This window comes from Equus przewalskii, chromosome 14 (genome assembly GCF_037783145.1).
Source record: "Equus przewalskii isolate Varuska chromosome 14, EquPr2, whole genome shotgun sequence".
NCBI lineage: Eukaryota > Metazoa > Chordata > Mammalia > Perissodactyla > Equidae > Equus > Equus przewalskii.
The window spans coordinates 26,233,775-26,241,199 of NC_091844.1; the positions used below are offsets into that span (position 1 = coordinate 26,233,775).

The window sequence follows — 7,425 nt, forward strand, 5'->3', positions numbered from 1 at the left end:
TGTACCATATGGCTAGGAAACTCTGGTGGATAATAAGCCCTATTGGGCTCTAATCCACTTAGGGCTTGGACGACGCTTATAGGAAGGGATTCCCAATGTTGGTTGTCCATTAGAATCACTTGTAGAATGAAAAACGGAAAATGAGAAAAAATATATATGTGTGAATGGATTAATTCTTGGATGGATAGTCTGTTCTCGTTGATCTAGATGTGAACTAAATATCCCTAGTTTTATCAAAAGCTTGCCAAGTATTTTTGACAAGCTATCAAGATTGAAAAATATTTTTAACAGGTTATATAGTGCAACTTCTTACTTTCAAACGGGGGTAATATGTGACCCAACTAAGGAGATTCTCATAGCCACAGGTAGAAGTAGAGTACAGAACTTCTCTCTAGGACTAGTGTTTTTCTATTTCTAGCAAATTCCTTGTCTTAATTGCTTGATTCAAATAATTAATAAGAATATGTATCTCATTGTAAAACCTAACCCATAAATTCTTTCCTTCTGGTGGGTCAGTAAGCATTGAAACCATAAGCTACCACCTATTGCTCAGCCAGACCTGAGGACTATAATATTTAATAAAGCCTTATAAACATCAAATCTGGTTATACTCAGAATAATAGCAACTATTTAGGTAATTCACCAAATGTGCACAGCTAAAGTCTTCAGGAGCAGCCCAATAAATATAACATGGACTGAAGTGCTCAACTGCCAGTCTTGCCCATAATTCTCTTTTTTCAGTGTTTAGGAACTTGAGCTGCTGACAAATATTTGTTAGCATTACTCAAACCTGTTTGAAAACATGTTACACCATTTTTGATTATGGGCATGTGTTCATGCCAGATGACAAGAATCTGTTTGCGACCTGTTATGTTAGTTTTGAGCCTCTTGGGAGACCATGATAATAAAAGTGATTGCAGGCTTAACCTCCACAGTCTGTGTGATTCTCCCTTTATTCTTAGGTTTGACGTTCTGGTTACCACCACATCTCAAGCAAACATTATCTTTTCTTCTTTTATATGCAAAGTTATTATTTAAACCTACTTGGCTCTGTGCAATACTTCCTCCCTATCAGTGAAAAAAAAACCACGTCACCTGACAAACCTCTCCCCCGTGCCAGCATTTACCACAATAATTTTTACTAAGTAGGCGTGCCATATTGTGCTGTGGATGAATGCTTTTAGATGACTCAGTGAGTAAATCTGCTTGACAGTGCCTTTTGTCCCATATCTTTGCAGAGGTGTCATGACTCAAAATGTTCATCTCTCTATGATTTTCTGTAAGGCACAGCCTAATGGGACTAGGCTGTTCTCTAGTAAAGGCTGCCAAACTGGGAGTTCCTGCTCTGTGTGACTTATTTTCTCAAGGCATTCTGGGAACTTCCAATCAGCTACCTAACACTGTGGAAAAGACTCAAGGACACCTAGAAAAGATGCTGACTTGAGCACAGATTTTTACCCTGTCACACACAGTCTTTTCCATTACACAGCTGAAATTTATGGAAATGTATATGCATGTGTGTGTATACCTAGATATGTATATGTGTGTACATATAGATATATACAGTCTTTGCTGATAGGATGGGCTTCTTTAGCAATGAAAACTCAGAAAGGGTGCTAATTGAAGGGCACAAAATGGGATAGTTTTGATGAGTTCTTGTGCAGTGATATTGAGGAAATATGAAGGTTGACTTACAAATCTCTAACCAAAGAAGCTGTACACAGTTGTAGACAATAATCAGAGGAAATCCTGGCAGAATACCACTCAGACACTGTAATTTGGAGTACTGCCCAAGGGAACACAGAGAGAGTACCCAACTTATCATCAACTTGGCTAAGATTAAATATTATTCAGAAAAAAATGACCTGGAATGCCAAAAGACATGCAAAAGAATACGAATAAACAAAAATGGCTCCAGTGGGGTGATTGTCCCTGATGTGGTTTTTAATTGAAGTCAAAGGTCAAACTGCTGCTTCAAAAATTGGAGAGACAGACAGTCAAATACAGAAAATTATAATTAATAAGAGTAGACACCTCCATGGGAACCAGTACTAGGGTAAAGATAAAACCCAAACTGTACTTGGCAAATTGCTAGAATTTAAATGTGGGCAATTTTGGGAGGTTAAAATTCCACGGGTGGTGCCCAGTCTTAGGGAGGCCCCCACGCTTGATTTTATTTTACTATTTTATTTCATTGAAGTATATTTGGCATACAATATTATATTAGTTTCAGGCCTACAATATAGTGATTCAATATTTTTATACATTCCCAAATGATCACCATGATATGTCTAGTTACCAGACAGAGTTATTAGAATATTATTGGCTATATTCCCTATGTTGTACCTACATCCCCATGACATTTATCTTATGATTGGAAGTCTGCACCTCTTAACCCCCTTCACTTATTTCTCTCACTCCCCCCCACCCAACACTTTTATGAGTTTTACCTCCAGGAGTCCTACCAGGTTCTCACAGTGAAGACTGGAGAAAATCCCTTCCTGCTTCTGGCATGGGAAGGGGAGAAGTTGCCAATCTGAAATACTCCTAGAGAATTCTATTCTTCTTAATCAGGCCTACCCTCAGAAGAAACTATTTCACCAGAGCCTAGATGGCTGGGATTTTACCCAAGTCTCACCAACCTGGAGGAAGGGGAATCCCCACCTGCTGCCTGCTCCAGCCTTGTACATGGGGAAAGAAAAATACCATCTCCAGTCCCCACTGGCCTTCTATGTGGGGGGGACGGGTATACCCAACTCCAGCCCCTACAGCTCTCCCTGCCACAACTAAAGAGGGGAGAGGGGAATTGATAAGCACGTGTGAAGGTCACAGCCCACAGGCACAGGCTCACTAAAAGACTGAAATTAATTACAGGACTATATAATGCTTTTATTCCTCCTTCCCACCACATCAATAGAGTTCCTTTATAATAACAGGAGAATACCATGGTAAGAACTGTATATCTAAGACTTTACTTAAAACAAGTTTCCAGGAAACCCCAAGGACAATACAGGAGACAAAAACAGGGATACCAGAGGAAATTTTAGCCTCTGATACCTAAAGCCACAGAAAAGCTAAATAGAGCCAAGCCTTAGCCAGATAAATATAAAACTCACACCAAAAGCCAATTTATCTCAGATCCTTTTACCCAGTACACCATGTCCAGCTTTCACCTAAAAATTACAAGGCATACTGAAAGACAAAAATCTCAGTTTGAAGAGACAAAGTGAGCATCAAAACCTGACACAGACAAGGCAGAACTGTTGGAATAATCAGACCAGGAATTTAAAGCAACTATGATTAATATACTAAGGAATGTAATGGAAAAAGCAGACAACATGCAGGAACAAATGGATAATGAAAGCAGACAGATGGAAACTCTAAGAAAGAATCAAAAGGAAATACTAGAAATCAAAAACATTGTAACAGAAACAAAAAATGCCTTTGGGCACATTAATAGCCTGGGTACAAATGAAAAGAATCAGTGAGCTTGAGGATCAGTCAATAGAAACTTCAAAAGCTAAAACACAAAGAGAAAAAAACACTAAAAATCAAAACAAAACAAAACATAATATCCAAGACCTATGGGAGAACTATGAAACATATAACATACGTATAATGGGAATACCACAAGGAGAAGAAAGAGAGAAAGGAGCAGAAGGAATATTTGAAGCAATGACTGAGAATTTCCCAAAACTAGTGGTAGGCACCAAACTACAGATCTGGGAAGCTCAGAGAACACAAGCAGGAGAAATGCCAAAAATCTACACTTGGACGTATTGTGTCCAAACTTCAGAAAATTAAAAGAAAAAAGAAAACGTTGAAAGAAACTAGAAAAAAAGACAAAAACAAAACACATTACCTATAGAGGAGCATAGAGAGAATTACATTGGACTTCTCTTCAGAAACTAAGGAAAAAGAGAGCGGATTGAAATATTTTAGTGTTGAGAGAAAAAACTAAACAAATTAAAATTCTGTATCCAGAGAAATTATCCTTAAAAAATGAAGGAAAAATAAAAAATTCCTCAGAAAAACAAAAGTTGAGGGAACTTGTCACCAGTAGACCTGCTTTGAAAGAAATATTAAAATAAATTCTCTAGAAAGAACTAAAATGATGCAAGTCAGAAACTTGGATCTACATAAAGAAAGGGAGAGCATTAGAAAAGAAATAAAGGTCAGATAAAATATGTATATTTTTTATTCTGAATTGATCTACCCACCACCTCTCTAGTTTAGTATACATAAAGAGAGTTCTACTATCATCAAGAGAAATGAAGGAGAGTGCACTCTACGCTTTTGTGGCATAAAGCAAGCCATAATAGATCTCCCTTAAATGAAGAATAAAGTGTCTGGGAACCTAAAAACAAAAACAAAACCTGAACCTACAAAATATTTTGCCAACCAAAAGAAAGAGATGAATATATCACCTGAGAGGGAGAAAAAGAACATATTTTTTACTCACAATAAAATCAATGGGAGGGGCTGGCCCAGTGGCATGGCGATTAAGTTCGCATGTTCCACTTCGGCGGCCCAGGGTTCACCGTTTCGGATCCCGGGTGCGGACCTAAGCACCTCTTATCATGCCATGCTGTGGCAGGCGTCCCATATGTAAGATAGAGAAAGATGGGCACAGATGTTAGCTCAGGGCCAATCCTCCTCAAAAAGCAAAAGAAAATTCAATGAAACATGTAGCCTATGAGATAATAAATAAAATGGAAGATAAAACATGGAAAGAATATGCTGAGAAGAAAGCAAAGAGAGAAGAGAAAGATATAAAATAACTTTGTGGTGTAAAGGAGGATTTTAGGTGAACTCCAGCTAAGTTAACAAAATCAAACATTATGCTAGCAGTGGCAAATGGAAATTAAGAAAAGAACAGCATGAGGGACAGTGAGGACAAATTATAGACTCTCCACGAGAAGATAGAGGAAAAGGAGAAAGGGAGAGAAAGGTCATCAAACTACAGCAGACGAGGGACAGACAACGGACACGAAATATCTGATGATGGAGATTCCTAAGAAGAGACAAGGGCAACAGAAACAGAAGCAAACAACTATTCATATGCTTAAATAAGTGCTACCATCAATCAATAGATAAATAAAAATAAATGTTACGTTAATGGAAAAGTGATGGTTTAAAAACACAGGCACTAAATTCTTAAACACAGCATAGACTAAATCACTGCTAACTATCGTTATAAAAGAATGCCAAAGTAATTCTGTCATAGCAATATATTTTGTGCGTGAAATTAACAATAAATTAGGCCAAAGATCCTACATTATTAAAAAAGAAAAGCCTATAGGTGGAGAGATCATGGTCATGGGATGAGGAAATTTTGTTGAGTCATTTATCAGAGGAGTGATTTGCTAAATGATATTTCATCTTTAATTCCAAAATTAGATAAGTATAAGGCCCACAATTTTCAAACTCTTAAAATGAATTTCTGTTAGAATGGAAAGATAAATATATACCAGGAGTATAAATGCTCCCTGAGCGGACCGGGTGCTGCTGTAAAATAATAGGATTTAGTGGAAACTTCGCTAACTGGAGAGAGGATGTTCTATCTAACGGGATTAAATCCAATTTCTAAAAACATCAGTGGCCAAAGAAAACACATCTGTAACCAGATCACTCCCGGGGCCTCTCTAATCAAATACTCAAGACAGTAACAAAACAAAATCTGAATAGCAAACGACAGAAAACGAAGGCAAAAGGAAGTATACGCATTTTTTTAAAAAAAGTGTGTGTGTATAGAAAGAAACTCGTAAAAATAAATACAAATACTTTTATTTACATTATTAAAACTCTAAGAAAGCACAAATTCATTTAGGAAGCAATAATGAGAGTTCAGTTCTCTCACAGCTGAATATCTAGCACAGTACATTGAGCCAACATAATAATGACTGAACAAAGTCATGAGAGGTCCTCAGAGCCTGTTTGACTTGACTTTGAGAATAGAAGTCACTTACTTTGCTGCCATTGGATGAGCTCTCCTTTTCATTTTGTCATCATAGCTCTCCCTAATTTCTATCTTTTTCAAGAGACTTTCTCTTGATATATTACCTCCCTCTGATCTCTTGCATTTCTAAGACTTTTGCTTACCAGCATCCCTTCCACCTAATTTAGTGCTTAGCTTCCACTACCTGTTAATTTTTCAAGATTTGTTTTTCATCTCTGTTCAGATTTTGAATTTACTGAGGACAAGGGCCATGCCTTACACTTTCTCCTGATCTTCAACAATTTTGAGCATTAATTTTGAAATGAGCCCCAAATAAACAATCAGTTGATTGATTAGTGTGCTTGCATGTGACAAAGTTTCCATTTGGATTTAAAGGGAAAAATAAGCAAATGAAGACACACTTTTCTGCATTCTCTGCTCTAAGAACACTTTGAAAGGCAATGATTGAACCTTCACTCGCTCTGGGACACAGTTACTTGTGACTTCTTGATATGATCATGTTTCTGTGTCCCATAAAATATAATGCAGTGTGAAAATCCAAAATAGCCTTGGTTTATGGCTTCTCGGCCTTTTGGCTAAGATCGAGTGTAGTATCTGTTCTTATCAGCTTAATATCTGATTGGTCCTCTATCCAAGGACAATATATTAAATGGATTTTTGGAGCTGGGAGATGGAATAAGAGACTGCTCCGTCCACTCCATGCATAGAGCTGGTATTGCAGTACCTCCAGGAATGGTGCACCTCCACTGGGGGAATAAAAAAAAAATAGCCTTGGTTTGATGCACAAGAGTCAAATTTGAGATGAATTTTTCAGCTCTCCAGTAAATCTAATATATATATTTAGTGTGCAAGTAACCTTGGAAACCAGATTAAAGATCATGTGTTAATAAAATCAAATTAACTTATTTGTATCTTATCAGATGTTTCATAAGCTATCCAACAGTTATTTTTAATTTAATATAACTATTAGGCATTGCATGTTTCATGGAAATACTATAAACTGGCAAGTTTCTCCCACATCTTACCAAGTACATCTTGATAAATAGAGAAAGACTGGGAAGTTGGCTAATAAAATCCTCATACTTTAAAATGAGTAGCTGACAAGAGAGCCAAGTAGCGATGGCAATAACTATGTGAAATATTTTTTCTGGCTCTGCTTTAGATGGTGTAGTTCACTATTAAAGTAAAATTCTCTTTCTGGAGATTAGCTCGAAAAAAAAAGAAACCTGTGCTAAAGGGAATATTTAGTATTAGGACAAATGGTTTGCCTTTTGCTGGCAATTTATACCTACAGGCCTAAAAGAAAGAAAACAGTTCAAAAGATGCTGTCTTAAAAGGTAGACTATTGTCTTCAGCGGTATTTCAAGCTCTCCTGAGGCTACTGGAGATCTTCCAGGATCCAAGGTCAACTTGATGGCTTAGAGGGAAGTGATCTGAGGGTAATGATGGATGATCAAATTCAGGAG

The 7,425-nt window shown here is 37.2% G+C and overlaps 1 non-coding gene across 1 annotated transcript; it reads left to right on the plus strand.

The window, feature by feature from the left end:
- The first annotated feature begins 6,514 nt into the window (after nt 1–6,514).
- On the plus strand, nt 6,515–6,705 carry LOC139075882 (U2 spliceosomal RNA). Its single transcript, XR_011526794.1, has one exon. It is a non-coding gene; the product is annotated as a U2 spliceosomal RNA (small nuclear RNA).
- Nucleotides 6,706–7,425: the final 720 nt, after the last annotated feature.